This window comes from Diabrotica virgifera, chromosome 3 (assembly GCF_917563875.1).
Source record: "Diabrotica virgifera virgifera chromosome 3, PGI_DIABVI_V3a".
NCBI classification, from domain to species: Eukaryota; Metazoa; Arthropoda; class Insecta; order Coleoptera; family Chrysomelidae; genus Diabrotica; species Diabrotica virgifera.
The window spans coordinates 56740619-56767712 of record NC_065445.1 but is presented as its reverse complement, the minus strand read 5'-3'; the positions used below and the strand labels follow the sequence as shown (position 1 = coordinate 56767712).

Below are 27094 nucleotides of genomic sequence, written 5' to 3'. Positions count from 1 at the left end.
TTCGGTGCTCATATATTTATTCCGCCAGATTATATCCCTCCGGAAACCAGATATTATCGCTGCTTTCGTTGCCTGCTGTTTTGTTTCTTGCCACAGATGCCTGTCGCTAGATATTTCCACACCCAAGTATCTACAATCCATTACCTGTTCGATTATATTATGGTCGTCCACTACTAATTTACATCTAATTGGGTTCTTGGATATTACCATCGATTGGGTTTTCTCTGTGGATAGTGTCAGGTTATACGTTTCGGCGGTTATTTTAAAATTTTCTAGTAGGCGTTGTAAGTCATCTTCGTTTTCGGCTATTAAAATTGCATCATCTACATAGCAAAGTATTCTCATGATTCGTTTACCCATTTTGTATCCCTGATTCATTGTATTAACACTACCTATAACTTCATCCATTATTAAATTAAATAGGCATGGACTGAGGCTGTCCCTTTGTCTAATGCCGACATTGATTTTAATTTCTTCCGTGAGCCTGTGTGTGGTTTTAATTCGTGTTTTGTTGGATCTATTGAGCTCTTTGATTATGTTTCTATACCCGTCACCTACGTTTTTCTTTCCAAGGATATCTTAGGTTGACCGCAAATACTCTGGTGTCATCTGAATGCCTAATATTATTTAGCCGTTACCTGTTTAGTAGAATACCTTTATCAGTTTCGTGTAAAACTTGGCATATTGCCTAAGAAATATATCTTTGAAATATATAGTATATAATTTTCTAAAATATTTCAAATAGATTTTACTATAGCCAAAGAAATATATCTTAAACATGATTGAACTATCACTTTCTGGCAAAATTCAAACCCATTTACCAGAAATAAATTACACTTGATGTTAATTGCTTTTATTAGTCATAAGAATATATTTTCTTGACATTACAAAACTATTCTTTCTGAGCAATGATATTTCTTAGTAAGGAATATTATTTTCTTGCTATTAATAATTAAAGTATTTAATGTTAAGAAATATATTTCACAGATATAATCGTATATTTAGAATTAAGTTAATATTTCTTGAAAATAAAGTGATATTACAGACGGCGAAATAAATAATTTTGTTAAGATAAAATCATTCTTCATTAATAAAAACAGGATATAAAACGTTATTATTACATACAAATATTATCTCCACTCTTAAACCACTGGGTTCTACACAACAATAAAAGGATGGAGAGGCAAATCCAACTTCCTCAATTCACTAAAACAAAATCGTTATGTAGAAAGAGTAAACTCATTTTTATAAAAAATTTTTTTATAAATATATAGATATTTATTTTGACAATTTTTAGGAAATACAATAAAAAGACAAATACACGGCCCCACATAAGAACTATTGATACTATCAATAATCAATCATATTTAGTTCAAACATTGCATTATTTAACCTACACATATTTGTTTATTTTTTTCTTTTTGTTAATAAAATAATAATTATTTATCTGTATCATATTAACCCACAAAATAAACACTGTTTAGCTAAAACAAAAGGGAAAATACAACCAATGTAAAACATTGAAGCAGACATAATATGTAATTTTCTTTATTTTTATAATTATTTTTATAATATAAAAGAGACACCATACCTAATCATTAAGAAATTGTATTACGGGAAAGTGTTATTAGTTAAGTCATTTAATATATGTTAACTAATTAACAGTTTTCGGCAATAAAATTTTTTAACCATTAAAATATTTCTTTTAGGCTAACTGATTTCTTTATCAGAAATAAATGAACAGAAAACATCCTCAGCGTTGCACCCGCCATGTTTGATATAGCGTTGTATTGTAAATTTTTATAGAAGACGATACATTCAAGAAACCTATTATAGAAAAAGGTACTTACATGTATAAAATTCTACCATTTCTGAAAGGCCCCGCAGTTGGTTAATAGCTCCTTTCTTAATATTGTTCTGAATCTACATATATATTATATCATTCTGTTCCAGCTTTAAATTGTGGCTTATTTCCCAGTTAGAATAATAAGCTTCTTTCTTTCATAGTTGTCCGTCATTATACCTAAAAACCATATAAAGATACTATTATGTTTCTTCGTATCTTCAAAATATCCGTTAATTTTTAAAGAACACCAACAAATCCAAAATTCATCTATATGAACATGAACTAATATCACGCCATCTTAACAAACACTGACGATTAAATCATAAATAGTTAATCTGCGCAATTCTTTTGTGGAAGAAGATCTCTTTGCAAGTAACATTTCGGCATTAATGATAAAGTTTTTATTTTATAACCACAGTTACTACAGAGGGTATTTCTGAAGGATTATTTTTTGTGGTTTAAAATATTAATTTGACTGCAAATTTAAGAAACAAAAACTTTAGGATAAGAAAATTAAATGTAATCATTAATACATTTCTTAGTATTGGAGAAATTATCTGTAAGAAATTATTGAGTTGTGTTTAAAAAACTCGTTTCATTATATATAAACCGGTATGTTTAAGTTGATATATTATGTTAACTTTTAAGAAAGATGGCTCAAAGAAATCATTATTTTATAAGAAGAGAAATGGTTCTCTCGGTGTATGTGCCATAAAGATAGGGTCCGCCGGATGATTTTTAATGATAGGGACCACCAAAACCTTTTTTAGCTTCCTATTTGTACGACATAAACTTTAAACCTAACCAAGGCTACTCAAGGCTTATCAAGGATTAGGCTAAGCAAAGAATAACCTAATCAAGGAAATTATAAGTATATAGGTTTATATAAATGTATGTCTGAGTAAAGAGGAAAAAAGAAATTAGTAAAAAGGTAAATGTTTCTATTAAAATACATATTTTTAGTAATTTAAGTATGTATATGCTGGATGTAAAGACGAGTAAAAGGACTTTCTTCTGATCCATCCTACCTTTCTACGATTGTTTTTAAAACATATTGATTTTTATAATAAAACGAGAGTCTCATAATCTATATAAGCTTCAGTATTCTACGATGTTTGCATCTATCCTTGGATGTACATATAGCACTTGATTAAACTAGCGTTCAAAGTACCATAAAAAGCAAAAAGTTAAAGTTGTGTTCTCAAAGACATTAGTGAACAATAAAGAGAAGTGTCAGAGCAATTGTCTAAGTTTATGCAGAAATCTCACGTCTAATGGCAATCACGTACTTCAACTTTCTGCGAAGTGAATCTGCGCTTGACCGGTCACACCGTTTTAAAACGAGCGTGGAAATAGACATCTCGGTTACACTTGAATAAGTTATCAGAACTGCAAAATGGGACTCCGGGGAAAAGTCCAACTATTCCCAATTCAAATCAAACTGTAACCAGCAATGTAATTGCGTTGAAATATATGTATATTTAAGTTTTAATATTTTGTTCATTTTGTTGAGTTGTATTAGGTTCCGAGAAAAATTCAATCTTTGCAGTTTATTGCGTCTCGGTTAAACAAACTTATTTTACTTTCTAGATTTAAATATTATAATACTATGATTTGGCTTGTAACAGAAACGTTTTTTAGTACAGTCGAATCCGCGTACTAGAATACTTATTATACGAATACCCTGGTTTAAGAAAGAGAAATTTGAGGTTCCAAAATATTTCATTTTACTTCTTAATTTTATCTGTTTGGGAAAACACATTTTAATAAAATAATTCTGCTTAAAGAAATATATGTTTCAGGTAAACGAATAACTTTATATCTATGTCCTCCTAATTCCTTAAGCCCTTGTCAGTTGGAAGGCAAAAGGGTGAAAAATAGAAAAATAGCGTGAAAAGCAACACAAGGAAAAAACCAATAATAGGCAAGGCTTCAAGAACGCAGAACGAGACAATAAAAGAAGAGTACAGGCAATTCAGACAAGATGAAAAACGAATACTGAAAAGAAAGAAGAAGGAGCATATAAAAAACCAACTGAAAGAACTGGATAAGTACAACACACACATGAAAACGTGAAAATTCGACAGAAAAGACTAACCAGACCAGAAAGGCATTCAAACCTATACTATCAATGTTTAAAAACAGAACAGGAGAAATAATTAGTGATCAGGACGAGATACTATAAAGGTGGGCACAAAATTTTGAAGGTAGGCTAAATATAAAAAGTGAAATGAGGTTGCAAGAAGCAGAAATAAAACTCGAAGACATGAACGACGAAAGAATGAAAGATAACATCCCAACAGAGGAAGAAGTTATCAAAGCAAAACAAAAATTGAAAGAAAACTAAGCTTCCGAATCAGATGGCATACCTGGAAATACTGAAAAGAAAGAAGAAGGAGCATATAGAAAACCAACTGAAAGAACTAGAGAAGTATAACACACAATTGAAAACGCGAAAATTTTACAAGATTATCCAGACCAGAAAGAAATTCAAACCTAGACTATCAATGTTTAAAAACAGAACAGGAGAAATAATTAGTGATCAGAATGAGATACTAGAAAGGTGGGCAGAAAATTTTAAAGGTAGACTAAATATAAAAAGTGAAATGAGGTTGCAAGAAGCAGAAATACAACTCGAAGACATGGACGACGAGAGAAAGGAAGATAACATCCCAACAGAGGAAGAAGTCATCAAAGCAATAAGTACAAAAATTGAAAGAAAACAAAGCTCCCGGATCAGATGTCATACCTTCTAAACTTTTAAAACATGGCGCAAAAAATCTGACCTGTAGTATAAGTAGTCTAGTTGTCTAGTAGACAAGGGCGGATATGTTTTGGGGTGGATGTGAGAGGTGGCATTCGGATTTTTGCAGATAAAGTTAGGTGACAACTTCAATAATTATAATTGACTTATGGTCCTTCTCAAATATGCCCGGAACATTAATAAAAAAAATTTAGATATTTCAAAATTTCGAAAAATATCGATTTTTTTCTATTTTTATTGCTTATAACTTTAAAACGGTTTACTTTGGAACAAAGTCGTAGGGGAAGAAAATAAAGATAATTCAATTTTGTATAATATACGACTAGTTTAAAATGTTTTAAAGTATTATCCTTTCTGCAAAATAGTAATAAATAGGAAATAAGGAGGCAAAAAATACTGTTTTTATTCAGTGTTTTTCAACCACTTTGGTTGAACTTAGAACCTTCATAATTCGCTTAGAAAATTCCTACAACATAATTAAACCGTCCACTAAATTTCATTAAAATCGACCTAATAGATTTTGCATAATAATTTTGCAATCTAAATATTTTTAAAAAAGTTCAAACTTTTTAAAAACTTTTTGAACAAAAATTTGACCATTTAGAAGTTTGCTAATTTTCTACATATAAAGAGGTTCTCGACCTATCTAATACACTTTACAGAATTAAAATCGGATTATTTAAGCGGCCTCAGCATTGTTAAATTATAAACAATTTTTTGGCTTATAAACAAATACAGTGAGGACGTTTGAGTTGGAATAAATTCATTTTCTTGAGAATTGGCGACTCTGGAAATAAATCCCGAAACAGATCTACGTAAATTCCCACACATCTGGGTGTGATTACGTAATCTAAATATTGGAATTAATTTAATTCAAATTTTTTTTAATTCAAACCTTTATAAATAATTATGTTGATATTTATATTAGTGAATACAAAATTGAATAGCCTTTTGATTGAGCTATCACACGGTACCTATACGCTGTGAGCTCGTAGGTAGAGGGGATAATTAAAAATTTGCGAGCGTAAGTAGTGACCTGTTTGTAAACCTTTACTGAAAATTTGCTTTTTGACGTTCTGCATTAAGAGTTGCATATTATAGCTTTTAAATGTCTCACGAAAGTTGTTGTATTAAAGAGTGTCGAAATACTGATTACAATAGTAACTGTGTATTCTACAACTTTCCTGGTCCTAAGCGTAAGGTGATGCAACGACAAAAATGGATTGATGCAATTGGAAAAAAGTAAGTAAACACAATTTTAATTTTAAAACGGTAGAAAAATTTGAGCTAAATGATCAGTTAGCACACTCTCGAATTTTGACGGTTTCAATTTTACAATCTAATCGTGAAAAAAAATTTGAATGCTTGAAGATTACGACCAATCACAGCAAACGTAGGATGCCGTTAACTGTCATTCATAAGTTTATTTTTAAGAAGTATAGGGCTTTTCATTCACAGTCATTTGTTTCGAGCTTCTGTCATGTGTCACATAATATTAATATATCTACGTCATACGTTATTGGTATATAACAATGATACAAACCAAAGACGTATGGCGTAGATATATTAATATTATATGACACATGACAGAAGCTCGAAACAAATGACAATCGATGAAAAGCCCTATTATACTATAATTATATTAAATTACTATACTGTTTTGCAGAATAATTTTTTACTAATATTAGTTGTCAACATAAACGTCAAAACGATAAGCAAAATCTTAAAAATAATCATAATGAATAATAAATTCTGTACTTATCTGTAGCTATTCTGTAGCTATTCTGTAGCTCTTAATTATTGATTACAATCAAATTACTTTTTACGTTGTAAATATTACACGATAAGAATTAAATAATAAAATAAAATCAATGGGAAAATACCCAGTAGCTGGCTGTATACCATAATTAAAAAATCATATAGAAGTAAAAAACTTCATTTGTACAATGGTATATAAAGTTTATTAAAAACTATTAAAAGTCATCCAAAAGGATCTGCAAAACGTTTTCGATCTAGATCAGATCATCTTCAGTGCGTTCTGCCTAGTACATGTAACTAGCAACCTTATGAAAATGGTGACATCGAGAAATATGGTTTACATTTTAAATCTGTAATATTTATAGCGACTCCAAGTCGATGTTAAAGGATTAATTTATATGTTAGGAGTGCTCAAAGGGCAACATGGTTCCCTGCTCGATAAAAAATCGTGGTTCTTGCCAGTTCAATGGTCAATGGTTCAATGGTTCTTGCCAGTTGGTCTGTGTCCATTGAACTGGCAAGAACCACGATTTTTTTTTATCGAGCAGGGAACCATGTTGCCCTTTGAGCACTCCTAACATATAAACTAATCCTTTAACATCGACTTGGAGTCACTATAAATATTATAGATTTAAAATGTAAACCATATTTCTCGATGTCACCATTTTCATAAGGTTGCTAGTTACATGTACTAGGCAGAACGCACTGAAGATGATCTGATCTAGATCGAAAACGTTTTGCAGATCCTTTTGGATGACTTTTAGTAGTTTTTAATAAACTTTTTATACCATTGTACAAATGAAGTTTTTTACTTCTGTATGATTAATTAAATAATAAGTTTGAAACAACTATTATTTGCATTTCTACTGTCCCCTTTAAAATTCCGGCCGAAATAGGAACACTAGTCAACCGTTAGATGGCGATAGCAGCCATACCAGCGAAACTCACAGAGTATAGGCAACACTTTTTTCTTTCCAGAAAATTTCCAGTAAAAGTTATACGGACTGGGAAGTTTCGCCGTCGCTGTTTCGCCGTCGCCGTTTCGCCGTCGCCATTTCGCCGTCGCCGTTTCGCCGTCGAGCCACTTCGCCGTCGGCCGTTTCGCCGTCGGGCGTTTCGCCGTCGCTATCCCGGCATTGGTTTACAAGAACGTGATAACATACTAACTTTTTTATACTAAATGTCCCAGAAAATTCCCGGAAATAAACAATATTGAGAAAAGGGATTTCAATTTCAATTGTTTTTACTGTATCAAAAATAAAAACCTTCATTATGCAAAAGTGATAAGTGATAGTATATAATCGTTCGAAAACCATTCAAAACTTATATAAGTACAAGTAATGATCATCCCGAAATTATAAGTACGAATGCTAACAACGAAATGGCGACGGCGAAATGGCTCTATGGCGAAACGGCAACGGCGAAATGGCTCGACGGCGAAACGGCGACGGCGAAATGGCGACGGCGAAACGGCGACGGCGAAATGGCGACGGCGAAACGGCGACGGCGAAATGTCCTAGACCCAAAGTTATACTAGTAATCCTGTAGGTAGGTGGCGATACCAGCGAAGCTCGGAGCGGATTCTTATTTAAAAAAAAATCATCGATTACGCCATCACGCCCAGATGGATGAAGTCACTAGTATGATATATATACCAAAAAATTTAAAAAATTTAAAAATAAAAATCGACCTGTTTCGGGATTTACCTCCAGAGACGCCTATTCACGAGAAAATGAATTTATGCCAACTCAAACGTCCTCACTGTATTTGTTTATAATCCAAAAAATTGTTTATAAAAAAATGAATCCCAGTTAAACAGCATTGGAGAAGAAACTACGTACTCATCCCCTTAACAATAACCAAATAGTGCGATAAGGGCACACACGAAACTAATTTCCTTGCTTTAATTAAACAAATGACTATTTGATCACTCGACGAAAATGGATAGTTAAGCTAACAGAATGCAATGCATTATTTCCTTGAGCCTTGTCTTTCGATTGAAAGTCAAAACAAATAGAGGAATATGAAGCATTGTATAACTCCGGCATTGTTACAGCCAGGTGGATAGTAAATTAACGTATTATAACCAATGTCCTCTGTAACTTCCGCAACTGTGAGCTTGATTAAATTAATTTAAAAGGAATGGAATGGAACTGACGAAATTATCCCCTACGGCCCGTCTTTTCGCTTTAGATAAATCAATGAACGTCAAATTACGTTTTATACAAACAGATTGATTAAAATTGACAGGTGAAAGTCAATTATAATAAAAATTTTCATAGAATTAATTCTCATTTCTCAAAAATGCTATACTTTTTCTCATGAGCATCTTTCAGTGCGTCACAGTTTTAGATTTCATTCTAACGCATTAAATTGTATGTGACAGAAAAAAACGCATGTCGGTGATTACATTTTATCGGTGACATTTATAACATTTGTACTAGTTGTCAATAGATGGCGCTATAATTGAAAAACAATTATTTACGAATTATATAATATATCTACGAATATAATCTGTACAATTTATAAGACTATACAAATCAAAGAAAATACCGTTTTATAAATGCAATAAACACAATTGATTTGTTTTTATGCCAAATTGAAAATTAAATGTGACAACTTTCAGATTTAACTAAAATGTCATGTCACTAAAATGTATATTATCACAGACTTTTTTTCTATCATTTGTGACGAACTGAAAAATGCTCATGAAAAGAAGCACACGAGCAAAATTTTATCATCTAAAAAATAATTGCAATTGTATCTTCTAGATTCTAGATTATATGAAAAGTACCTTCCTAGCCTTTTGTCGGAAAAACACCATTCAATTAGGTTGAACAATGTGGATGATTCAATAACATTGTTCAAGCAAATTGAAGAGCATACATAATATACAAGCTTCAAATATTTCCATTCAATTCTTAATTTTGTCAAACGGACAAAATACAGACGTGGTTTTAACAGCAAATACAAGATGTAAATTAGAGCTGGAAGATTCTGATAGTAGAAGAAGCAGTGATGGAGTAATATATCTGGCATCACACTATCCAGCTATGGAAAGCTCGAAACAGAAGTGGAAGATCGAGTAAATAAAGCAAACAGAGCCGTAGGTTGCCTGAATTAAACAATATGTAGAAATAAAAATATCGGAAAAGAAGTGAAAGGCAGAATTTACAGAAGAGCTATCAGATCAATAATGACATATACGACAGAAACACGACCTGATAAAGAGAGAACAAAAATAATGCTAGAAAGAGCAGAGATAAAAACCCTTCGAAAATTCGATGGTAATGGTAAGACAATATGAGACAGAGCTATAAACGCAGATATACGACGGAGATGCATGGTTCTTCTTCTTCTCGTTGTCCTTAAGCCCTATAAGAGCGTCGGACTTTGGTATCACCTATCCATCTTTTACCCATTTCTTCCACAGCTTCCGTTCTCCTGTTATTTCCTTCATCTGTTGCACTGTTTTCTCTCTCTCTTTGTCCCGATTTCCTCAATCTGCTCCATCCACCCCTTTCTAGGTCTGCCCCTTCTTCTTTTCCTCTGTCTTTTGCCATCTGTCACCTTCTTTACTAGTCTGTTCTCGTTCATCCTAGTTGTATGTACAAACCAATTCAGCTTTCTTTTTTCAATTTTCTTCTCTATTGGTTCCTGACTTAGCACGTTTCTGATGTTTTCGTTTCTTTCCCTATCCATCTTCGTCTTTCCAGTTATTTTTCTCAGCTGCGTCATTTTTGCTGCATTCATGGCACTTTCATGTCTTTTATTCGTGACCCATGTCTCGCTTGCACATAGAAGAGTTGGTATTATTAATAATTTTTTAAGTCATTTTGAAATAAAAGAGGAATCGTTTTCAAATAAAAAAAAATAATTAAAACCAATTTTTTTAAAAAATTGGCACTTTGTACTAATGAAATTTATACATCGTGTAAACAATACATAAGTAAACTAACTTGTGAAGTGGTAACGAATAATTTTATTTGGGATTATAATTAGGGAGTGATTTTACCGGTTCTTTTTACCAAATAATAAAAGGTAGTACATAAAAATATTTTGAGCGTAACAAACTTTTATTGTTAGAAGTTTTTAAAAAAAAACAAAAATAATCCTGTTTTTAAACACTTTAAACAAGTTTTTTTGGTTATTTCACGTTGAAATATTAGATTTGGAATTTAACGAATAAGAATCTACTTTTCATTAGCTAAAACTCTGCTTTTACTGGGTCTGCAGACTTCATACCTAAGTACACAATTTTTTCTATTTTTTATAAGCTAAATTTTTTGTTATCACTATTTTTTTTTCGATAAAATACTTACTTTTTGAGTTCTTTGCGAAAAACCGCCCAAAAACATGTTATATTTGTGAAAAATGAACACGTACACTTGCAAGTAACTCGAAAAGTATTGACTTAGTGAAAAAGCTATAAAACATTAGTTGCTTAGAATGGGTCATTTTATCCAATTCCGGACTTATTTTGAATGTATATTTTTCACACCCGAGAAGGGAGTATTTTCCAATTTTTGTATAGTGGAGGAGATGTAGAAGGTTAAATGTCTTCTTATATAATAATTATATAAGAAGACATTATATATAATTATCTTATATAATAATTAGTCATTGTTTGAATTTCGAACGAGACAGTCGATATTACCAGTCTGCTTATCTGTAGTTAAGTATAAATATAAAAATAAAAATCCAATTTTTGTAGTGAAACAAATTAAACGATTGTTAATGGGACCCAAAAAACGAAAATTGATTCCGCTTCGACGGCGATAAATCAGAATATTCTGCAATCTAACGAACCGATGCAATGTGACGCAATGGGTTCTAACCAGCAGCCAGTGGCGTACGCTCCAAAATACCAAATGTGCACTGATCAACGATTACAAGGTAATATGCAAATTTCTGCACCATTAAACTCATCTTACTCTCAACCCTTACAGCAACCCCAATATACTAACCCACCTTCCACCTCATTAAATCAAACCGAATGGAAAACAGTCGAAGAAAACTCCAACAAAAGGCATCGAACTAGTCCAGACAAAAGAATTGTAAAGCAAACAAAGATAAACGATTACTAGCTGAACTCGCCGACTACCACTTCTAACAGATTCGAGGCACTAAATAGGGAGTCAAAAGATGATGAAATAAATGACAATGAAAGCACAAGTGAAAAAGAGAAAATAACCAAACCGCCTCCAATATTTATTAAGGGGGTTAAACACATACCCCCACTTATCGAATTACTCAACCAAATTGCTGAAAATAATTACGAATTAAAAGTTCTTAGCTCCGATCAAGTTAAACTTCAGCCAAAATCTGCTGACTACTATGGTACAATAACAAAAGCCTTATCGGAAAAAAGACAGAGTTTCATACTTATCAAATAAAAAACGAGCGCAGTTTCAGGGTTTTTCTTAAGAACATGCATTACTCGATGGACAAAAATCTTATAAAAAAGGAAATAGAAGAGAAAGGCCACACTGTTAGAAACATTTGGAACATCAAACACCCTAAAACTAAAGATCAGCTATCACTATTTTTCGTCGACCTGGAACCTTCTGATAATAATAGAAATATATATGACATCGAGTTCCTATTAAACCATAAGATTAAAATTGAACCACCGTACCAAAAAAAGAGATACCACAATGCTCTCGATGTCAACGATATGGACATACCAAGTCATACTGCCACCTTAGACCACGATGTGTAAAGTGCACTGGGGATCATGCAACAGAGCAATGCACTAATAAAGAAAGAAGTGCCTACGTCAAGTGTGTACTCTGCGAGGGAGACCACCCAGCAAACCACAAAGGTTGCAGGGTATGCAAGGAGCTACAAACGAAAAAATTCCCAACGATTAGACCCAGGCCTAGCATGCCAATTAATCATGCACATGTCCAAGCAGGAGTTACCTACGCCAAAACCGTTAATAACTCACAACAAATTACGAATAGTAATACAAATCAAACAGAAGTAACTACTACCAATACTCCCGCCTCAAATGACATGGCTGAACTAAAGAATATGTTAAAAGTCCTGATGGAACAAATGGGTACACTGTTAAATCTTCTCACCACCGTCGTCACTAAATTAACAAAATGATCAAATTCTTAAAAAGAATCTATTTGGAATGCCAACGGGCTAACAAATCATGCTCAAGAGGTTAAAGCTTTTACACTAATACACAACATCGACATAATGTTAATATCTGAAACACACTTTACAAATGGAAGCTATCTGAGAATTCCCAACTATGCAATATATAACACCAAACATCCAGATGGCACTGCACATGAAGGAACTGCAATCATAATTAAGTCATCGATAAAACACCACGGGTTAAATAAGTTTAAAAGAGACTATATACAAGCAACAAGTATTAGCATAGAAGACTGGAACTGTCCCTTAACAGTTACTGCAATATATAGTCCACCACGACATACTATAGTCAAAAATCAATACCAAGAATTCTTCAACACGCTTGGAAACAGGTTTCTAGCAGGCGGCGATTATAACGCAAAACACAGGCAATTATACATGGCAATGGAAACCAACAACCTTAAATACATATCTACTGGCGAACCCACATATTGGCCCACAGACACAAACAAAATTCCAGATTTGGTTGATTTCTGTGTGACGAAAGGAATACCACTTGAATCGCAGACAGCACAATCTTGTTTCGATCTTTCATCCGACCACTCTCCTGTCTTGGTCATTATATCCACGAATATCCTCGAAACAGAACGTCCACCATATCTAAGTAGTAAATATACCAATTGGATTAAATTCCGGGCTATCCTTGATGAGAGATTGGATGTAAACATCCCACTAAAATCGGATGGCGAAATTGACGAAGCAGTAAATCAATTAAATAGGATAATTCAGGAAGCTGGCTGGCAGTCAGCGCCTACACAACCAAGAACAATCATATACAAAGATTTACCCAACGAAATAAAAGAAAAAATCGCAGAAAAAAGAAGACTAAGAAAGGTATGGCAAAGAAGCCGCGCACCCCAGGATAAAAATAGATTAAATCAAGCTACAGCGCGACTAAAAACTTTGTTAAACAACAATAAAAACAACGACATAAAACGATCTCTAAAAAATATATCTGCCACGGAAACCTCCGAATACTCGCTATGGAAGGCAACACGAAATATTAACAGACCACAACTCTCTAATCCGCCTATCCGGGCCAGTAACGGACGATAGGCTAAAAGTAATAACGAAAAAGCCACAGTCTTTACCAAATACCTGGAGGAAGAGTTCCAACCACATGCCCAAAACAACAACTCTGATGCAGAAGATAATATTCAATTGTATTTAGAATATCCATACCAACTAGAAGCACCGTTGGAGAAATTCACAGCCAAACAAGTTTTCAACAAAATCCAAACAGATATGAATCCGAAAAAGTCCCCAGGGTTCGACTTAATCACTGCAAGAATTTTACAAGAACTTCCCAAGAAAGGAGTGCAATATTTGACACAGATTTTTAACGCAATCTTAAGAACTGGTTACTATCCCCTTTTGTGGAAAGTGGCACAAATCATCTTAATACCCAAACCAGGCAAGCCTGTAGAAGAAGTTAAGCCCTATAGACCTATCAGTCTACTTTCAGTGATGTCAAAGGTTTTTGAAAAAATCTTACTAGAGAGATTACAGCCAATCCTCGTGGAAAAGCAGCTAATACCCAACAACCAGTTTGGATTTAGACAACATGCTACCACCGAGCAAATTCATCGAGTCTGCAATTCCATAAACAAAGCCTTATAAGAGAAGCAATACTGCTCTGCAGCCTTTTTGGATGTCTCTCAGGCTTTTGATAAAGTCTGGCACACTGGCCTGCTATACAAAATAAGAAAAGTTCTTCCTCTCAACTTCTTTCTAATCCTCAAGTCCTATCTCTCCGACCTCCATTTCCTTGTAAAAGTTAATGATCAGTGCACTAACTTATATCCAATAAAAGCTGGAGTACCTCAGGGTAGTGTCCTTGGACCAGTTCTCTACCTACTCTATACAGCAGATCTTCCTACAAGCCAAAACATCATCACAGCCACATATGCAGATGACACAGCAATCATTGCAGCTCACTCAAACCCGTACATCGCCTCGCAACTGCTCCAGACAAATCTCGACAGAATAAATATCTGGTTACAAACATGGCGAATTAAAGTAAACGAAAGCAAGTCAGTACATATAACGTTCACTAATCGAAAAGATACGTGCCCAACCGTCTCATTAAATAATCAAGTACTACAACAAAAGGATGATGTAAAATACCTAGGTATGCACTTGGACCGCAGATTAAGGTGGAAGAAACACATATTCACGAAAAGAAAACAGTTGGGTCTGAAACTCAATAAAATGTACTGGCTGATAGGAAAAAGGTCACAACTGAGTTTGTACAATAAAATTTTAGTATACAAGGCAGTGATTAAGCCAATATGGAGCTATGGTATCCAACTGTGGGGATCTGCGTCGAGATCCAATATCGACATCCTGGAGAGATTCCAATCGAAAACCTTGCGCATTATCACAAATGCACCGTGGTACATGCCCAATGAACACATCAATCGTGATCTCAAAATGAAGACTGTCAAAGAAGAAATTGCCAGTTACGCCCAAAAATACGATATCTGACTACAAAACCACCCCAACAGGCTAGCGAAGAACCTAATGAGACCCCAAGTAAACAGAAGACTAAAGCGCCACACTCCAAGCGATCTACGAACAAGATTTTAAATTTTAAATTTTCAAAAATATTTTATTAGAGTTTTATTTATAGGGTTTTATTTATTAGTCACAAATAATTTTTTTAAGTACTAAAATTATGATTTCATAGCTTATTGTCACTGGAGTCTCCTGCAAGTCTCTTTTAATTGTTAAACACTTTACTTATTGTAATCATTATTACAGATTGTAAATAAATGGAATGTTAAAAAAAATATAATAATTAGTATGACCAACTATCCCGAAAAATCCAAGACATGGCCCAAATTACGAATTTGTGTCCCGGCGTCCTAGACAAGGCTTCAGGGCCATCCGAATTTTCAACGTTTTGGTAAAATTGTATTTTCAAATTTCGATTATGCTATTCTTCTAAGAATTCACATCCAATTAAATTGGTGCGACGAAAAAGAAGTCGACAATTTCTAGAGTGTAATATTAATACCTATTCATTTTACATCGTGGTATTATAGTTCTACGAACACACTCAAACTCTGGACTTTTCCCGTTTCTGTATTTTAATTATCGTTTTCTGAAAAGACCATTAAAAACCTAAATAATGTACTAATAATAAGTATATTTTTATTAGATTTTATTTACATGGAAGTCCAACTTCAGTTGATTTTCGAATTTTTCCTTTTTTGAGAACGATTTTGGAAGTCAAAACGTCAAAAACTGACAACAATGTTATTATCATTACAACTCATCCCATCAAAAAAAAATTGTCAACATAAAAATGCTAAATAGTCAATAAAATGATGGAATTAATTAAAGTTCTATATTTAAAAAAATAATGTTCCCATTTTCATTAAAAAGCCCCGGATTTCATGTATTTTTTTCAGCCTTGTCTCGAATAGGACTGAATTGGAGTTGGTCACACTAATAATAATAGATAGTTTCGACTACGTATCCGCAAATTTTCATTCTTATTTTTTTGAGGTTTTCGTAAAGTTTTATGTTCTTTGATCGGGCTAAAATATAATCGTAGACTAAAAGTAGAGTACATACGTTTCAGGTGTAGAGTTATTTATGTTTCAAATTGCTTGCAAAAACGGGTAAAGGGAAAAGTAATGTTAAGTGTAGTAAATAACTGTTCCTTGTATATTCCTAATTAGCCCAGAGTAATAACAAATTTAATAAACAACATAATAAGACTAAGACATTTTTCTGACAGATGGAAAGAAGCTCACGTAATAATGATTGAAAAACCAGCGAAAATGACACATTTCCACAGAATTATCGACAGATAAGCTTATTACCAGCCATAAACAAAATCGCAGAGCGGGTCATATTAGCCAGACTAAAAGAAGAATCTGAAGCAATCCGAACAATACCTGAAGCACAGTTCGGATTCAGATCTGAACACTCATGTGAACTTCAAGTGCTGAGGCTAACAGAATATATCACGAAAGGGTTCAACGGAAAGAAATGAACCATATGGTTATAGTGAGACGATGACATGTCTTCTGTCGGCATATTTAGCCAACAGAAGGTTCAGAGTTCGATTAGGGCCAACCCTATCCGAAGTTGGAAACATGGAGGCTGGTGTGCCACAGGGGGCGGTATTATCGCCATGTCTGTTTACCATATATACGGCAGACACGTCAACTGAACCCAGATTATTGCTAAGTCTATACTCAGATGACACAGCGATAGCTTTAAAATAATAACAAATAGAGTAGTAAGGACGACGAGAGACGCTTCCCCATTAGGAAAACGATCAGTGGCAAGACCATGAAAACGATGGGATGCCAACTTACTAGAGGCACATTGAAAAAACAGACAGAGCCATGTCTACACAAACAAAAGAAGAAGAAGAAAAACACATTTATTTTCCCACTTACTCAACTTTGTGTGTGTGTGTGTGGGCGATACTGGCATCAGACAAAATCTATTTGACACAAAACATGTAAATTCTTAATTATTATATTAAATGTTTTCATGTTGTCTATTTCTTTAAACTATACCGGTATTTTTACATTTCTGATGAAATTAATGATGAAATCTAGTACCGATTTATCTGAGGAAGAAAGGAGAGCTGTAATATTTAGCGGCAATGGACACTCGTGATGAATTAGTTGTTGATACAGAATTGAAGAAGATTGAGAGTCCAGAGAACATTCTAGAAATATATGATTTAGATTACCAATGGATACATTGTCACAACTACAAACAGGAGAGTTAAGAATTCCAATTTTATATAAGTGAGATGGAAAGCGACCATGGTTCAATTTTAAACGAGTCAATACTGATATTGGTGCTTTATTATAATTAAACGTGAAATGAGGAATGTTTTTTGGAAGTGTGGGGTGAATACTGAAATAGTGGTTTGTAGAATTATTTGCAATTCTTTTGTAATCAGTTTCCCATCTCCTTTTGATATTATGTTTGAGAGCATTATTTAAATCTTTAAATTAAATACTTTTTCAATATGATGGCAACTGTGAGTAATTTTTGCGGCTATATCCGCAATTTCATTACCTTCTGAAGCTATTTTCTTGTGGCATTTTTGTAATCAACTATTTTGAATGGAAAATAGGCCATTATTTTATTCATTATTTTATTTTTTTTTATTTTTTTATTTTTTTTTTGGGACGACACCCGACTTGGGCGTCAAAACGTTAATATGTTGTAAAATTGTGGCTTATTTCCCTTTGATAATAGTTGATCCTTTACCTTCGACTCCGCAATGTCCTTTCGTCCAAATAAACGAAACAGTTACATTATTTTGTTTAAGATCCATGATTAAGGCATTTCGGAATTGGTTTATTGGGTGACCGCTAATTGCTTGTTAGTCCAGAAAGCCACTGCGCATCCGCTAGGAAAAATATTCTAATTCGGATTTTTTGCACAATCTTACTCAAAAAGGACTCCTTTTAACAAATTTGCATGTTGCCAGGACCAAAAAGTGGTCAAAAATTTTTTAAAGGTTTTTTTTTTGTTTTTTTCCCAAAATTATTTTTTTTGCATGGAAACAAGTTTTTTTAGGTTTTTTGGATCATTCCAAACAGAAAAGGTCTTTAGTGACTTTTCTCTAAAAATGATAGTTTTTGACATATAAGCGATTAAAAATTGAAAAATTGCGAAATCGGCCATTTTTAACCTTCAAAAACTATGTGAAAACCTGAAAATTTGAATGTTACCAAGGTAGATAGATATTCTTTAAACATCGATTGATGAAATCCCGAAGAGCTTTTTGCAATACAATATTCAAAACTCCTTTATTTTTTAATTGCTAATCAAGCGTGCGCGACACTATTTCCCACCGAAAGTATGGTGCAAATGAAAGGAATAAATTCGTTATTTCGTAAACCGGCGACTTTAAGGGAAAATCCCGAAACAGTTCGATTTTTATTTTTAAGTTATGATATTGTGGCATATATGGTATACTAGTGACGTCATCCGTCTGGACGTAATGACGTAATCGATAATTTTTTTAAATGAGAATAGGGGCCATGTGCTAGCTTATTGGCAAGGTTCTTCAATTCTATATTCAGTAATATAACCATTTACATAATTAATGATACAGGGTGTCCAAAAAATTTTTATTAAATTAAATTATTTGAGAAAAAAGAAGTAGAAGGACACCCTGTATAAATAATTATGTAAATGTTTACATTACTAAATAGAGAATTGAAGAACCTTTCAAATGAGCTACCACACGACCCCTATTCTTATTTAAAAAATCATCGATTACGTCATCACGCCCAGACGGATGACGTCACTAGTATACCATATATGCCACAATATCATAACTTAAAAATAAAAATCGACCTGTTTCGGGATTTTTCCTTAAAGTCGCCGGTTTACGAAAGAACGAATTTATTCCTTTCATTTGCACCATACTGTCGGTGGAAAATATTGTCGCGCATGCTTGATTAGCAATCAAAAAACAAAGGAGTTTTGAATATTGTATTGCAAAAAACTCTTCAGGATTTCATCAATCGATGTATAAAGAATATCTGCCTACCTTGGTAACATTCAAATTTTTAGATTTTCACATAGTTTTTGAGGGTTAAAAATGGCCGATTTCGCAATTTTTCAATTTTTAATCGCTTATATCTCAAAAACTATAATTTTTAGAAAAAAAGTCACTAAAGACCTTTTCTGTTTGGAATAATCCAAAAAACCTAAAAAAACTTTTTTCCATGGAAAAAAGATAATTTTAGGAAAAAAACAAAAAAAAACGTTTAAAAAATTTTTGACCACCTTTTGGTCCTGGCAACATGCAAATTTGTTAAAAGGAGTCCTTTTTGAGTATGATTGTGCAAAAAATCCGAATTAGAATATTTTTCCTAGCGGATGCGCAGTGACTATCTGGACTATGTAATGTTGATTTTGAGCCTGAAATTATTGCCACATTCGTGCATGTTTGAGTTGCACACCATTTTAGTGCCTTTTCAATAGCAAAGGACTTGGCGGTAAAAATGGAACAATAATTTTAGATTCTTTACTTTTCAATATGATTTATGTTTGAAACAAAAAATGCCGAACCTGTATTTAAAAGTATCCGTTAATAATATAATTTATTCAAAATTTAATTTTATAACATTTTGCACCCTTGCCTTCGTCCCACTTTAATTATAAATATATTATTTCAGTATTTTTAAGCTAAGCTAAAACAAATATTTTCTCTATATTCTATTAAGCGCCACGAATTGTTGAACCATCTACTTCACCAAATATAATCGTAGACTAAAAGTAGAGTACATACGTTTCAGGTGCAGAGTTATTTATGTTTCAAATTGCTTGCAAAAACGGGTAAAGGGAAAAGTAATGTTAAGTGGAATTACGTGAAATAGTTGCTTTTTACGGTTGGCTAGATTAGAAGTATATCCCTTTTTTGGGAAATGCACTACAAATAAAAGGGAGCTTAAATGTACGGGAAAGCATGCCAAAACGATTATATATAGAGTGGAGTCGATTAGCAATGGTCTTCGGATCATAATGTGTTCTAAGTTTTAAATAATATGATGTAGATATTGCAGTATTTACATTTAGTATCACTAAAAATAATCTGGTATACAGACGACGCAATACTAACCTCTCAAAGTGAAGGTGATTTACAACGTGTGCTGCATCAATTTAATGTAAACGCTAGAAAATTTAGATACAAGATCTAGATAAAAGTGTATAAAACAAGCATACGACCCGTTGTGATGTATGGAAGCGAAACGTGGACGATAACAAAGGCAAACCAAGAGAGACTATCTGTTTGGGAAATAAAAATCCTAGGAAGATTTTTGGGCCTGTGGTGAATAAAGCATCAGGACAATATACGATAATAACTAACAAAGAGCTCGAAGAACGGGAGACCTTTTTTGCTCCGAATGACCCTAGTGATCTAAAAAAATTGTTTGAAGTGAAAAAATTGTTTTTTTGAATTTGTTTAAAATTAGTTTATGAAACAGTCCGTGAAGTATGCTTTTTTGCGCACGCACCCCATGTTTAGAGCACGAGCGGGTCGAGTGCTATATATCGCGTAAGTACGCAAAAAGTACTTCACGCACAGTTTTATACAATATTTTATCTACGATAAACAAATAAAAAATCTGCACCCTTCGTCATTGGAATACCTTTCTATTCTACAATTTTTAGAATTTTGCATTTAAAAATTCAAACTTCTTTCATATCACAAAACTATCAATATTTTTGTTGTAATTTATTGCTCATATTTCATCACCATGACAACGCGAAAGTTAAGGATATTTGATTATGTAAGTGTGCTAAAAAACAGTGCGAAAAAGTAAATCCCATTTAAAATTTTGTCGAGTCGAACCTTTCCTTTTTTGTATACTAATTAACCCGTATAAGTACATACAAATTCCGATCAAACATACAGAAAATACAAATGGCACGATCCTGAAGCAAATTCCCGTAATAGATAGGTTAGGTATATATGTTGGTCGTAAAATATACAGGTAATTACTAAAATTCTAGACCTGAATAGGATTGCATTTTAGATATATTCTCGGTTATTTTTTTTTTTTTATTAGAAATAACCCGCATCAACCATAAAAGGTTATTAGCGGTGGTACAATGATACATATTAATTTGATACAAAATATAAACTATTTTACAAAGTGTTTTTTTACAGAGTTTTTACAAAGTTGATTTTAATTTATGGTTGTTCTGAAACGTAGTACTCATATTTGGTTATATAATTTAGTTTCCTTTAAAAACCTAATGATTTTATCACAATCCGCACTGTTTAACGCACACTTTATATCACATGGTAGTCCAGTCCAGCTTGTCTTTGCAGATAATATAATGGATAGTCTATAACAATGTGACCTACAGTTATATTGGCGTCACAGCCGTAGCACATTTATTGATTTTTAAAAATTGAGGTTTTCTTGGGAAACATCTGTATCTTCGGAGTCATCACCTTCAGTTTTATCTAGATTTAGTTGACGACGCATTTTCTTCTTTATTCGTGTAATTCTAGATTTAATGCGTCTGTCTTCGAGTTTGGGGTAGATTTCTGTTAGCATTGTCAATAGTCCTGTTATGTTTTTCGTGTATTCTTGTGCGATACTTAATGGATTGGGGGAACCGTGTGCATCATCCAGAAAGCAGACTATCTCTGTATAGTTTAATTCAAACAGGGTTGAAGCTTTATCAATAAATTCTTTTGCAGGTTGGATAAGTGATTCAGTAGAACCTGTTTCTCCAGTTTTTGTATCAGATTTAGTGACTCTTGGCTTTTTTGTTGATCTTGCTTTAGGTTTTGTAAAATCTATTTCTGTGTTTTCTACAGGTGGTGTATCAAGTGGAGACGATATTTCACAATGAGAACGTTTCGGTATAGTAATTTCTGTAGGGAGTTCTTGGGAGTCCATTACTTCACCAGTGTTTTCTGTTTGATTCTGGACAGAGTGATTTTTGTCTTCAGCTGTTGCATTACAGGAAGAAATAGAGTCTTGGTCAGTTTGGGATGTAGGTATGGACGGGTTTGACTGGATGGCCATATAGGTACATGTTGAGGCGATATGACCAGATTGATGACAGAGATAGCAAGTGAGTCCATCAGAAAGAAAGATTCGGTAAGATGTATTATCGAAGTCAATGAGAATTGATTCAGGAATAACAAGATTGTCGGCAGGTGTATAGTACACCTGCCTACGAAAGCTTAATACGTGACTATATTGAGGATCTTGAATTCCCGCTCTTAAGAAAGACATCGGTGAAAGAAGATGAAAGCCCTTCTCGGCAAGATATTTTTCGAGAATGTGATGAGGAATAGACGGACAGACACTATACATCAGTAACCTTTTAGCAGGAGTGACTAGTCTTCTTGCTCTGATAACATTATCTCCTATTTTTATACCTCCGTAGTCTGTTAAAAAAGTGTCAACAACTTCTTTGCTGGAAAGATAGATGCAGATTCTGCCGTTAGAAATTCGTGATGAAAAAAGTACATTTTTGGGTTGTACTAGTGATCATATTGCTGTAACGTAGTCTTCTAATTTTAGTGTGTCTGCTGCTGGGATAATAACGGCTTGTAGTTTCGAAGGGAATGTACCTGCTTTCTGTTGGGTAATTGTAGACTAAGATGGTGTTTGTTGATCGGGTAACATTGGAGGACCCCTGTAGTCAGAAGTACCAGCCATCGGATAAAATTGTTAAATATTTTTATTTTAATTTTCTTATTCCGTTTCATTATATTGTAATTGGGTAAGTACGACTCTGTCAATTACAAAGTATTTAACTTATCGAAGATAAGCCAAAAAACAAGTTTTTGTTAAACACCTTTGAATTTACAAAACTGTATGACTGGATTGAAATTCTATAAGATTTTGATGAAACCGTAAATATATTGATAAAAGTACTTACAGCAATCAAATCACAACTAATAACTAAACTACTGGTTATGTTTCTTATAATTAATTTAAAGATTTACTATGGTAAAGCGATAAAAATCTTCGAGACTAAATTTAGGTGTACTTAATCAACTAGGTTCAGGGCCGCACTCTATTCTCGGTTAGGATTCAATAAAATTGTGTTTTGCCTAGGAAAGTTTTGGGGTAGTTCTGATTTCTTTCATTGTATATGAATTTTGGGCAGCTGAATCCGAATTTGAGGTTTGCGGACAAAATTTCTTGCCGGAACATTGAAAAAATCGCGAAAAAAAGCGAAAAATTTCAGCCTTTTTCCGCTTTTCTGCTCAAATCTCGAAAACTATTAAAACTATTAACTTTAATTAAATGGTCTCTAAACAGAAATTAAAGTACTTAAAATTATCTACAGATATCACTATCTACTTTTTTTTCAGACGAGCCGTTCGGTCTAAAGTACAAGTTGAAAATTACCAATTTTTAACGGTCTCGGCAAAACTCACTTTTTACATTCCAAAACTTTAGTTTTCATTAGAATGCTGTCATTTGATAAAAATTTCTCCTAGTTTTCTGTACAAATAATAAATGTTAGTTCATAGGTCGGGTTAGTCCTAAGAGGCCGGAATGTCTCTGCTTTTCCCTTAGAGCCACAGAAGATCAGACACAGATGGAGTCACAGTTTCAGTTGGTGTGAACATTTCCTTCGGATCTGTTAAATATCTTGATTTCTGATAAACCTTGAGGTTTTGTCCTTTTAAAATGAATTAGTTAAAGAGCTCCCTGACTTCCATAAACCTCAGGCGAACAGCTTCTGTATAGGATGAACAAAACCCCAAAGAGGAAACAACATCAACCTATTTTCTTGAGCCGTACTTTTTGTAGAGAAAACAGCCAACCCTGTAAGGAATTGTGAGACCAACTATTTGGGCCTTACTGCCGCTACAAGACTTTGCGTAAGCGCGTTGCTTATCTGAAAGTGTCAGCAATCGCAGGCGATCCGCACAAAATTGACCAGCCGTGCTTTACACAACAGGTGTACGAAAACGCTGATTTTAACCCTTTCTATGCCAGGCCTTAATTTGCATGCTGGTCCCTCAATCCGAAAGGTTTTTTCATGCTTAGAGTTCCATTGCCTTAAATATATACGTCGCATATAAATAAACAAATAAATGACCAAAACATGTTTTTTAATGAGTTTTTTTTAACCAACTTAAACGTTTTCTTTCAAAAGTACTCATCACAGTAATAATGTAATGTAAATTAACATTAAAAGTTTTCTTTTGTGTGGTACTCCTCAAAACATGACACTACGCAAAGGCCGACTCCGCATCTTGCACACATGTATCTCGATTCGCTTCTTTTTTTCTGGTCTTTTCTGTGGCTACAAACGCTTCACCTTCTAGCAGCTACCTATAAGCGTTGCCACCAGTGCTACAATATAGCATATATCTAAAATATTTGAACAAATATATACGGCAAGGGGTCCTCATGACCTGTCTTAGGTGCCAACATTTTGAGGCTTTGGGAACAATAATCTAACATTTTCGGACATATTTCTGCGGCATTGGGACGCCAATGTAAATTTTTTTGGCATATTTTTGGCTTTGGTAAATTGAGACCATAACACCTTGAACGTATATATACGGCGGCTGGGAATACAGACCCACTTTTTCAAAAACATATATATGCAGCGTTGAGACAGAATGGGGTTAACGTACATAAAATCGAAGGATACCACACTTTTTACGTCCTGGGTGGTATTTCTTGTATTGCACCAAGACATGCAATAGCTCCTAACCAATCCATTCCTCGGCTAAAAACTAAACCCGCATCTGAGGATTATGGAAGTCAGAGAGCTGTTCAACTAATACATTTTGAAAGGACAAAACCTCAACGTTTATCAGAAATCAAGATCCAAAGGGAATGTTCACATCAACTCAAACTGTGACTCCATCTCTGCCTGATCTTCTGTGGCTCTAAGGGAAAAGCAGACATTCTCGGTATTTTAGGATGGAATGGATTCATGGAAGCTGTGAGAAGAGACATACCATATTTATAAAATATTATGAACTAACATTTATTATTTGTACAGAAAACTAGAAGAAATTTATCAAATGACAGCATTCTAATAAAAACTAAAGTTTTGGAATGTAAAAAGTGGGTTTTGCCGAGACCGTTAAACACTGGCAATTTTCAACTTGCACTTTAGACCGAACGGTTCGTCTGAAAAAAAAAGTAAATAGTGATATTTGTAGATAATTTTAAGTACTTTAATTTCTGTTAACAGACCATTTACTAAAAGTTAATAGTTTTCTAGATTTGAGCAAAAAAGCGGAAAAAGCTGAAATTTTTCGATTTTCTTGCTTTCAAATTATTACTAAATAATTAGTAATTTTGCCAATTTCGGCAAAATTCTCAAAAAACAAAAAAATTACCTTCTACAATCACTAGCCAGTTGTGTCGAGTTTGGGGAAGGACTAGGTATACATAATATTTTAATTTTATAGCAAATGGAACAGTCCATTTATCATAAAGGGGAGGCCGTATTTATACTGGTATAAACCTTTTTAAAACTGTTAATAAATTATTGCTTTTAAAATATTTATACTCAAATTTTATTTTTGAACATCTTATTTATTTTATATAATAATTAAATTCACTATCAAATGTCATTGATGGTTTATTAATACTTAATTTAAAATTTAGTTTGACATTCACGAAGTGTCACACTCAAATGTAAATAACCTTTGCTTGGCAAATCGAGATTAAATAAAAAGTAGCCTACTTCCTAATCAACCATTTGAGCTGAGGTTTAGTGCGTCTGTAAGAGATAACCGGATTGTGACGTCACATTTTAGACTTTGAGGTCGATTATCTCGAAGACGGTTAGATATATCGAAATGCCGTTTTCAGATTTGGATTCAGAAGGCAAAACTACATAAGAGTCGATCGATACACCTGCTCTAAGTATTGCAGGAGCGGCAACGCAATAACACACAGACTTTTGCAAATTTATAAACGAAAAGTTTTCGTTGAAAAGGTCTATTAGCTTGTTTCACTACGAGATTTTATGACCTGGTATAAAACATAAACTTATTACATTCATAAGCTAGTAGCTGTAGGATTGATGCAACTTCTACTTTTTATTACTTTACTAATTACAAACAATCTTCTGCTCAATTAGCATATTTCAACAGCTGTAATTGTTTCTCCAAACAAGTTCCTACTAAGAAATACGGGCTATAGTTATTTTGAGCGACATATTACAACACAGTTTCCAAAATTATGCATAAAGTTATGAATAGACGGCAGACTCTTGTGGCCACGTATATCTTTGTGTCATATTTCGAAAACGGAAGCAGGCGACGCAGGGTAAGACAGCAGTCGACCCGAAAAGCATATGCCAGAAAGTTTCTAGCAGCAAGACATGTGATTTTATTTTCTGTGTCTTACTCTGGAAGTTTATATGCTGCACTTGAGTTCAAATGGGATATTTTTTATAGGGTTAGCTTCATAAACACGCTGATATTAAATAGGAGGTTAGATCTAGAAGCACATTTATTTTATATGGTGTAGTTGTTTTCAAAAGAGCGTTGTTAAATTTTTTGATGCGATTTTTTTTGAAAGAATTTGTCAATAGAGTAGTTTTATCGTTTAACTTGGTCGTCCGCACTTAGGCCGTCCGCACATGGGTCAATCGAAGACACGTCTCTAAGTTCGCGCATCTTGCTCGTCTTGTACGAACCCTGCGGCACAAGCGATTGCTCTCCGCACACTTGTCGATTCAGTTTGCTCACATGTTCCAACTAGGAAGAACGCATTTTTTATATAATAACCAAAACGACTATTTCGATCTGTAAAAAGTACGGTATTGTTACATTTTTAGTATAATTTGTATACAATAAGCATTATACAATTTAGGGTATTTTTCTACTTCCCCAACGAATTTTATAATAAACACCTAGAAACAAAAGTTCAATGTTTTCAGAATTTTATATTACAAACAATATATTTCCACAAAGATAGTAGGTAGTACTACAATCAACGAACATAACATTCACCGGTTTTTAAATAAAACTAAAATTTAATTAAGCGCAAAAAACAACAAAGAAGAAGAAAACAAATAAAATAAAATACCTATAT

General features: G+C 33.5%; 1 protein-coding gene and 1 long non-coding RNA gene across 2 annotated transcripts in view; one reads left to right on the top strand and one right to left on the bottom strand.

Annotated features, from left to right (window-relative positions):
- LOC114324501 (connectin-like) overlaps positions 1-27094 on the top strand; it is a 1593699-nt gene that overhangs the window by 1381506 nt on the left and 185099 nt on the right. The window lies entirely within an intron of this gene.
- Positions 1042-23079, bottom strand: LOC126881079 (uncharacterized). Its single transcript, XR_007696716.1, has 3 exons — positions 22950-23079; positions 1851-2023; positions 1042-1206 (listed from the first exon to the last, which is right to left on the bottom strand). It is a non-coding gene; the product is annotated as an uncharacterized LOC126881079 (long non-coding RNA).